Here is a 10,374-nt window from a genome sequence, read left to right on the forward strand (position 1 = left end):
TTTTTAGGAAAAACTCCGAATGCCTTGCAATTATGTAAAAAATTAAAATCCAATTCGGCTTTGTTTAAACGAAGAGTAATCTTTTCATATTTTCTTAATAAAGAAACTGGTAATTGTAAAGTACATGTGATATTTAGTACCACTAAAATCAGTCAGTTCTTTAGTACTAAAGACACTATCCCCAATGAATCCCGATCCTCAGTAGTATATAAATTTAAATGTGCTGGATGTAATTCCAGTTATATAGGCTATACAGGCCGTAGATTAATTACGAGGATTGGTGAACATCTTGGAAAGAATAAAAATTCACACGTACTTAAACACCTTAACGCAAACAGAAATTTAAAGGTTTTCTGATAAGAAATGTTTCTCTATACTGGATATTGATAACAATGAAATCAAATTGAAAATCAAAGAATCCCTTTACATAAAATGGAACAATCCTGATCTTAATTTGCAAATTAAGCATGTTAACTTAAAGCTTATTTAAATATACACGTAAGCAATAGTTATTATGCAAGCACTTGTTACCTTGCATTTAACTATAGCTTCACAACCTTTTGTCAAACAAATCAATGTACCTGATTATATATTCTACATAATAATTAGCTACACTTGGTCCATATTACAGACTTACTATTGCTTCACTAACCTTTGGTTAAACAAATCACGGTATTCAATTATATATTCAGAATAAAAATTAGCTACATTTAGGCCAGATTTCAGAGTTACTATAGTTGGTCAAACTTATTGTCAAACAAATCAATCTATCTATTTAACATTCAGCATAATAATTACATATAATAACATATAGTCTACATGAAAAGTATTTGGTTCATTTCTGTTGTGTTTTTTGTTAACTGATGATGGGTTGAAGGTAACCCGAAACATGTCTTCTATTAAATCTTTTGTGTTATTTTTAAAATGCGTTGTATTTTTTGTCAACTTACGTCCATTTGGTTCTATTATCAAGGATTTCAGTTCAAGAAGATTACCAGTTTCTTTATTAAGAAAATATGAAAAGATTATTCTTCGTTTGAACAAAGCCGAATTGGATTTAAATTTTTTACATAATATATATATATATATATATATATATACTTATATAAAGAAATAATAATGGGCTCCAACACTTTGATTTTGAATTCCTCCAGAAGTCGAAATTTGTGAAATTCGAATATTGTTATAGTGACTGCATTAAGCTTTCAAAACAATCTGATAGTACTACGTTGAAAACAAACTGAATAAATATACTAGTACAATGGAGCTTTTATTTAGTATCTGTATATAATTGAAGAAGAAATATGTGGTAAACACCATTAAAAATAATAACTGATGCCTAGTTGTTGTTGTCAAGTATAAATGGATTTGAATAATTATTCATTCATTAAACAACATTTATTTCCGTAAATGTTAAACAATATTTATAGTAAATCATTATTATAAAAAGAATATATGTAAATAAATTAATAATATGAAAAACGATTAACTAGGATCTTTAATGGCAGATAAAAATATCTTTTCATGTAGGATACTCACAGAAACAACATAATTTAAATAAAAATATTAAAAAGGCAAATTATACGCCATGCTTAAAATATTGGAACCACGCTTCAAAAAAATATTAATGCAAATGCAAAGTCAATAAACAGACTAGCGTGTCACTTGCTATGTATTAAAATAGCAATTGTTTGTATCCACCCTTTAGAATTTTGTGCACCACCCTTAAAATTTTGAGGACATTTTCTGAAGTTTCACCATTCTTTAAAAATCCTGGTGAAAGGGTTGCCATGGGGAACATAAGACAATGAAGAGGGTGAATACAGTTCCACAATAAAAATACTGTCCCTAAAGGTAAAATTTGACAATGAGAACCTGAGACGACAAAAGAATTCCCCTTAAAATATGTTTTAAATGTAGTAGAAGTATCCGACGACAAGCAATCAAGAAAAAACTGAACTGGAACACAACTCTCGACACGAAATGTTTAGTGTATCATACAAACGTTTAAATACCTGCCTCTGACCACAAGCAATCAAGACAAGACTAGACAAGAACGACTCGCTCGACACGAAAATTTTAGTTTATTATTTAATAGTTTATTTACAAACATTCAAATACCTCTGACCGCAAGCAATCATGGAAAGACTAGACAAGAACAAACCCGCGGGACACGAAAAGTTTAGTGTATTATACAAACGTTAAGACCGCTACACAACGGCCTTTGCTTCGAGATTTGAGCATGAAGGCAAGGCAAAAGAAGCTTTCTTAGCTACGTTTTTTGTCCGCTGATCGGTTAAAAAAGGTATTTCATTTTTATTTTATCACTGAAAAACAACTACTGTAAAATAAATATGATGTGTGTGAAGAAAACATTAAACAATATTTTAATTCGGACCTTCAAAAAGCAGTTAAAAAGAAATGGCTATGAAATTTTAGTGGGGGGGGGTTAAGGCCTGTTTAGCCCCCTCTAAATCCGCCCCTGATGAGCTACACTCGATAACCAAAACTTCATCAATAAATGACTTCTATCAGGCTCAACAAATAAAGTGGTGCTCACACATTATCAGGCGTGAAAACAATCACCCTTGTAAAATGTTGGCATTTCATGTTTCTAAGAAAAAAAGAAAAGGTAGGTTAACACCCTCTATTCTTGATAAAGCCGTTAAGTTTTCTGGCGTGTCAAGAAGCCAGTTCATCAAAGATAGCTTCAATGGATGTTGTTAGCCTCTGGCTGACTGTTTACAAGATATGTTGTCTATTGATTTTCTTTTCTTTTCTTTTTATCCCTCACTGCATGACATTTGGACTGACTGCTTAGAAAGCCAAAAGATAAGTAAAAGGAATTGAAATGAAATGACTGGAAAGAAAGGAAAAAGGTAAGGAAAGCGGAAAAGAGAAAAAAAAAGGAAAAGAAAGAGGCAAAGAAAAGCAAAGGACAAGTTAAGGAAAAGTAAAATAATATAGTAAAGAAAGGAAAGAATAGAAAGGAACTTAAGAAAGGAAAGGAAAGGCAAATAAACATATGAATTGTCCTAAGGAAAAGAAAGGGAATAATTATATGAAAGAAAGATAAAGAAAGAAATGATAAGAACAGAAATAAGAAAGAAAAAGGAAAGAAAAGAACGAAACATAAGAAAGAAAAGGAAAGGATATTCAAGGACCCCTATGATAGGGTAAAAGAAAAAATAGAAAGAAAGAATGAAAGAAAAGAAAAGAAAGAACTAAAACGAGAAGAAAGAAAACTAAAGAAAAATAAATATAAGGGGAAAAAAGGAATGAAAAGAACGAATCATAAGAAAATGAAAGGATACTCAAGGACACCTATGAAAAGGTATAAGAAAGAAATGGGAAGAATGAGAAGAAGGAATTATAAGAAAGGAATTAATTAAATGGAAGGAAGGATAAAGGAAAAAATAGAATGAAAGAAAAGTAAAAAAGAACTAAAACCAAAAAAAAGAAAATGAAGGAAAAGAAAAGTAAATATAAAAAAGAAAAAGGAATGAAAAGAACGAATTATAAGAAAGAAAAAGAAAGTTTATCCAAAGCAACCTAAGAAATGGTAAAAAGAAAGAAAAGGACAAGAAAGAAAGAATCAGGATATGAAAGAAACGATAAGATAAAATAAAATGAGATATGTATGAAAAAGCATAAGAAATGAAAAGGAAAGAACAGGAAATAAAGTAAATACAAGAAAAATCAAGGTTACATAGGAAACAAAGAAAAGGAAGAAAGATAAGGAAATATTACAAAGGTAATTTAAGCTAAACAATGCATAAGGAGGCATTAGAAAGAAAGGGGAAAGGAAAGAAAAGGTAATTAAAAGGAAAAGGGAGACTAAAGAAAGAAAAGGTAGGTAAATAGGAATCACGGAAAGTTAAGGAAGCATAGAATGAATGTAAAAGAGAAGATCAGTAAGTAATTAGACGGTTAACTAATACTAAAATAGAAAACAAAAACAAGGAACGTGAAAGTGAAATATAAAGTCGCTAACATATTTTTTCCCTCTAGGGTCCTTCTTTTGTTTTGCACTGTTGAAGCTTACTGTGGTAGTCAATGACAGCGACTTGTTCTGTTGATTCAGAACGGTTAAGAACTTTATTATTATGATAGGCCTACGCATATTTATCATATTTAATATAATTATCAGTATTACTATTATGATATTTAATAGTCATTCAATTATTTGAATGAAAACATAACTTAATACAAAATGTGTTCACCGCGATCGAACTTGTTCGTCGCCGCCGAAACTGTACAACACCAAGTACCGGTGTATTTCACAGTGTCTAGGCCTAGGCTGTAGTAGAAAGAAGTAGTAGTAGTACTACTAATAGTACCTACTGCTACTACTACTACCACTACTCAGTACTGTACTACTATTAGGACTACCATAGTAGTAGGCCTAGTAGTTGGTCTCCTGCCTACAGCTAACAAGCCGAGCGAGGCCAGGCAAGACAGCGATACATTTTGCTTAATACTAGGAATTCTATCTCTTATTGGTTTCTGTAGACCTTTCTTTACGATTAGATGTAGCAAAAAACGGCATTTTTGCCTATTTTAAAACATCTGTTCACACTCGTGAATCGACCCCCTGGCCCCACTATTTGTACGATAACAAGTTAACGTTGGTGGCGCTCTTTATTGCAAGAAAAAAAATATACGAAAAACGATCGTTTTTGGTCATTTTTTTCGGAAGTTCCGGGCCTATTTAGACGTTTTGGGGGCTTATAAAAAAGTTTCAAAATATCAGAGTCGGGCCAAAAATCACGGTCGGGCAGTGACGCTAAACAAGTAGGCCTATATAGTTTTTTATTTGGCCTTAGGACTGAAGATCCCGTTGTCTGTGTCCCGTTATTTCGATGTATAGAAAACTTTGTTATGCCTAGAAGACAATAGTAAAAGTCTTTTAATCAAAGGTCGCCAAACATCACATCCACTCTGTGCAAAAAATCACGATAAAAGGACCGCAAAATTGTTGATTGCTTTTAAAAAGCGAGCTTTAAAATTACGTGGATTAGCACGTGATACTAAAGGTGTGCTACCGCTGTGCGTATAGCCAGTACCTTTTAATAGTTATTTAGCTCAAGATATTCAGCAAATTCATCGTTTACTTTTTATTATAATTGCCACGCTAGGAAAACTGAATCATAATATTCTGAATAGGCCTACTGTTGATTGTTAGAAATGTGCACTTACTTCGATTAAGGCTTTTTGCAGTGGCCTTTTTTTATTCGATAATTTGTTGTCTTTACCTTTTAAATGGCACCATGAAATTTGGAGATTATTCTCATACAGAAAATACTTTGGCCAGAGGCTTAGCACTGTTCGATAAACAGAATTTTGCAATCTGGTCTTGATCCTGACGACTTTATTCCTGTGAAGTCTTATCGACATTGTGTAAACAGATGCTGCTCCATTAACCTTTGTGACGTTGTAGATATTACATATTCTCGAGAATTTCAATCCATTTATAATGTTGTCTTGCTGTTGAAAATAACATGGCTGGTTAGCGATGGAAACGTTCGACATGAACCCAAATTCCACTGTATCATAATCATTAAAATCCAAACTCGCATTTATAACCATTAAGCATGTGTCATTCGGAATCTCAATGAAGTTGAAGGTATGATTTTCACTGTAACAACCTACCGTATAAAAATAAAATGGTTTAATTGTTAGTTAGTTAGTTTATTACCCAACCAGTCAGTCAATCACTCTGTTAGGTAGGTAGATCGTCGGTAGTTAATCAGGCATTTAGTCTCATCATTTGTTAGTCAGACATTTAGAAACCACCATGACCATTTTATAGTATGATAGGCCCAAACTAGTAGTTGCATATTATCAGGTACGAATTCAAAAAAGACAAGATCTAATTCCTTAAAGGTTCAGAAAACATCAGGGTTGATTTGATCCTGGATAATGTCAATGGTTTATGAAGTCTTTGTCAACGCCCACATCCCTCCTGTCCGCTTTTACCGGGAAACTGTTTCAGAGGATTTGTTATAGTGTCATGTTTGTTATATCGGGAATAGGAGAATTCACAGATACTTAAAGCTCTTTGAGTTTGTTGGATTTGGTTCATCAATAATGCGAATAGAGGAGTATACATAATCAAGACTTTATGGATGATGTCCTGTGAGCTTGCACGTCAACAAACCGTGTACGGTGTGTATAAAGTATACAAAAAAGGAGCATGAATCAAATAAAATTAAGAAAAACTAATTATCCAATCCTTTAATATATTACTCATATATTTAGTACTTACCTAGTACCTAGAGATGTTATTTATCCTATCATGCTTTTCTCAATAATTCTGAGCATGTGCAGAACTTGCCTAAACACACCAACGACCCCAGTCAGTCAGCAGTGCAGTGGAAGATCAGCGAGCATCCTATCCTGGTACACATATAAGTCCTTGATTCAAATAGTACTTACATTCTGCCCTACCTGAAGTGGTATCACATTTACACCCTCAACTCGATCGTCCCCTACATATAACAATTTCTTCCATGCAACTTGGTTCGAGAGTAGCTTAGCGGATTAGTGTTTCACGCTGTATTTCGCACCGACATTAGCTGTTTTTGGGTCATTTATCGTCTTTCTACCGTCGTATCTCAGCTAATACTTGCCGGATTTTTGTGTTCCCTTCGGTATATAAAAGGCAATTCTTTTTTGATTGCTTTATTATTTGTTTCAATTGTATTGCTTGAAAAAAGTCACCGTCATTTTTAACTTTTCGATTGGTTCTATGCTGACCACCCACCGCGTAGAGGCAGTATTTTTACCTCTAAAAGAAAGAATTGATTCCTTGACATCAGCCACAAGGTTTACAATCATTTATTATTATTGGTTTTTCCTTGCAGTAGCAGAAAAAGCCATTGTTTTGGTTCTGATTTTTTTTCTTCTTGAATATAGTTTTTTTTTAAATATTTTTTTGCACATGGTTTTTCTGCCCCGCACTTTAGTCACTTTCCATGCTTAGATCTTTTCCAAACTTTGTCCAAACATGACCATACCAAAGATGTGCCGCGTAAACTTTAGTAACAATCCGGAGTGGGGTGTGGATGTGAGGACCAATTAACAAGATTTAAAGGCAAACACATTAGACCGATATTCTACAAAACGGATCACCTGATCCTAAAGAAAGTAAGGATGATATCATTGTTTTGGTAACGATCCAATTGAGATTACAAATGTTAAGGTCATTTTAATTTCTGATGCCCCAGACCTACATATATCAGAAACTTATCAATGGATCTAAATGAAGCTTTCTATAATAGTTTGTCATAGTAATAATAATAGTAATAGTGTAGTTTTAAATAGCGCACAAATCCATCTAATGTAAGATGCTCATGGCGCTTGAAATGTGGACTAGGAACTCGATCAATGACTTTCTTCGCCCCTAAGGGTCCCTTCGTGTCTGTGCTACCCAGTAACCCGGTACCAGCAACTCTCGTCGTCCACCACAGGGTCTGTCTGTTCCAGTACACCGGGGTATCCCCCTACTCGTCTCGAAGGATGTACTGGGTTCTTTATAGTGCACACGAGCCATTGTAATCATATAAAGAAATGATTACATTTTTGTGACAATCCGGAGTAGTGTAATGTAGTATTAAGGTTCAATGGTATTAACTTGCATAACCATTGGAATCGATACCCTTCACCTGATAAATGCCTTAAATTGGTTTGACAGTTTTAATGGTCAACTTGAGTATACAGATAATCTAATAACATAACTGGACTTTGTATAACTTTACCCTAGTCAGTTGGACTTGGCCTTTCTCACACTATGAATCTATTATTGTCAGTTTTGAGCCTAAGCTCTGAAGTTTGTGATACATCTTAATTAGTAGTCTTTTGGTAAACAAGTTACTAAATCATAGAGAAAGAATTTCTCTATGATCCAATTAGAAACTTTAAAAGTACGGGGTGACTTACTTCAGACACACCTCCATTACCTAAAGTATAATAGGCAAACACCCCCATATCACTGAATCAGCAATGGTCAGTAATCAGTAGAGTGATCAGTAGTCAGTAGTTAGATTCAACACAGAAGAAAAGTACAGGGCCGAGCTGACTCCACTCTAAAAGGGTTCTCTAACATCTGAAACCTGGAGTTTAGCTGATTGTAACCAACGTACAGTTTGTGTTAATAAAAGTTTGCAGTGAACTAAAAGGAACTGTGTCATACTACTCATTCAAAGTCACCAACCAACCGATATTTAACAGTAGGTGTGGATGTTAGGCCCATTCAAAGAAAAACGTCCCAGACCAGATATTTTAAAAACGGATAAAATGATCTGAATGAAACTTTCTATAATGTTTAAGGAAGAAATTATTTGGGTGTGAATTTTAGGGTCATTTAAAGTTCTAACGCCCCAGACCTTAATATATCAAAAAAGTTATCATTTGAGCTAAAACAGAATTATCATAGGCCAATGAAGAAATGATTAAATTTTGGTGACGATCCAGATTTGGGTGTGGATATGAAGACCATTCAAAGGAAAAGTCCAAGACCAGATATTTTAAAAACTGATTAACGGATCTGAATGAAACTTTCGGAAAGTTCATATGGATTCTTAGGCCACATTTTAGCAACGAAACACTCAAATTTAATCGGCTCATATTCACTGCAGCGAAGTGACCTCCAGAAGCCTTGGTTATCACTTAGACTCGACCATTTTATGAGGGGTAACTAATAGGTCTACCATTGTTTTTTATGCTTCGTTTCAGTCAGAAATATTACTATTAACAGTATTACTGTACTAGTTTAACAAGTTTACAATTTAGGATATAATGATCATTCATATTTTGCGACGCAAAATTATCCTAGCCAGCCTGAATCCGGCCATCCAAGACCTGTTCAATAATGGTACGTTCTTGTTTTTTACCAGCTGGTAGAGAAAACTACAACCGTGTGTTTTAGATCCTTGTGTACGTTTATATTTACATTAAATCCAATAATAACATTCAGTAAATGTTGACAACATATTACTTAATGAGTATGTAGCAGGTGAAAATGAAATACCTAAAGGAAATTGGCCACGTTTATGCAATACAGTAGATACAAGAACAGTGTGGTACAACGCAGATTCATTTACAATGGTGGAAGGCTATACCAAAGCTCCGCATTTTCGCGGGCATAATGCTAAGACAGGATTGTTCATTCATATATAAATTCGTGTTTTGACGGTGAGATTTTTTTCATCCAATAGGAATATATTTTATATGAGAAAAATCTATGAATATTCAACTTTCTTTTTACCGAGGGGAACAGCAAGATATTTGATTGGTGAACAGCCGAAATGGTAATTTAAAGCCAACGAAGCCGCTAAAAAGAGTATATTCTTCAAAAAAAAAAATTTTAAAAAATTCTTCTTAACAACGATAACAAATCCAAGGTTAATAAAAAGACATACACAGAGAGTGAATTCTAAGTGCGGGTTTCCACAATGCGAGCATTTTCAGTCGTGCATATGCAATCATGGACGTAGCCAGGATTTTGAAAGTGGGGGGGGGGGGGAGCCGTTATGCGAGATACGTATGACCCCCGCGGGGTCCAGGGGGACGAACACCCCCCTTGTGAAGTAGCGCACTCTGAACGTTTTAAGGACTGTTTTGAGAGGATAAAGTGAAAATTGTATTAGACACATCATAAATAATATTAGTAGGCCCAGCAATAATTATAATAAATAAACAGAATCCATGAATTCGAAAGACAGGTGTCCCAGGGAGGGATTTTCACAGACTGAGGAACCACCCACCTCAGCCCCACCATGGTTGGGGCTGAGGTAAGAACATTTATGATTAGGGCACCTCTAGATGGCCGGGAATTACACTTTCATACTTAAATTTGAATATATTTTCCTTTTTTTTTTCCTCAAAAAAAAAAATCTTATCTAAAATAGTCATAATCACGAAAAAAGGGCATGAAAAACCAGATCACATTCTAAAACAAATTTATGCCCCCTCTCCTCAGCAGTCACAAGACATACTCCGAGTCAGGTGCCGACTTGATGCAGCTTAATGTCATACCCAGAAGGGCGCAGATCTGTTTTGTAAGGTTGAGGGGGGGGGGACATTTTGTGAGTCGGCACCTACCTCAGACTCACCATGGTTGGAGCTGAGGAGCGAAAATGTGAGGAAATAGTACCTCTAGATGGCCAGAAACAAAACTTTTAGTAAAATTCATTATCACATCACCGTTACCGGTAGTCCAAATGAAGCGCCAAAAAAAAAATCTCAGGGTCTTTTTTATCAGGGATTTTTTGCAACCAAAAAGAAAAGCTTAAAAACATTGTCTTTGAGTGTGTTCTTTACATACTTCAAAACCGTGATTTCACAACCACCTCAGCCCCCCCCCGGCTGGGG

At 34.6% G+C, this 10,374-nt stretch overlaps 1 long non-coding RNA gene across 1 annotated transcript in view; it reads right to left on the reverse strand.

Annotated features, from left to right (window-relative positions):
• Positions 1–3,571: 3,571 nt before the first annotated feature.
• The window catches only part of LOC117116853, a 13,314-nt gene continuing 6,511 nt past the window's right edge, over positions 3,572–10,374 (reverse strand). The window contains exon 4 of the long non-coding RNA XR_004446830.1: positions 3,572–5,648. This is a non-coding gene — a long non-coding RNA (uncharacterized LOC117116853). The remainder of the gene's footprint in view (positions 5,649–10,374) is intronic.

This window comes from Anneissia japonica, unplaced genomic scaffold (assembly GCF_011630105.1).
Source record: "Anneissia japonica isolate Jap-2015-1 unplaced genomic scaffold, ASM1163010v1 scaffold1302_len1884557_cov193, whole genome shotgun sequence".
Classification (NCBI taxonomy): Eukaryota; Metazoa; Echinodermata; class Crinoidea; order Comatulida; family Comatulidae; genus Anneissia; species Anneissia japonica.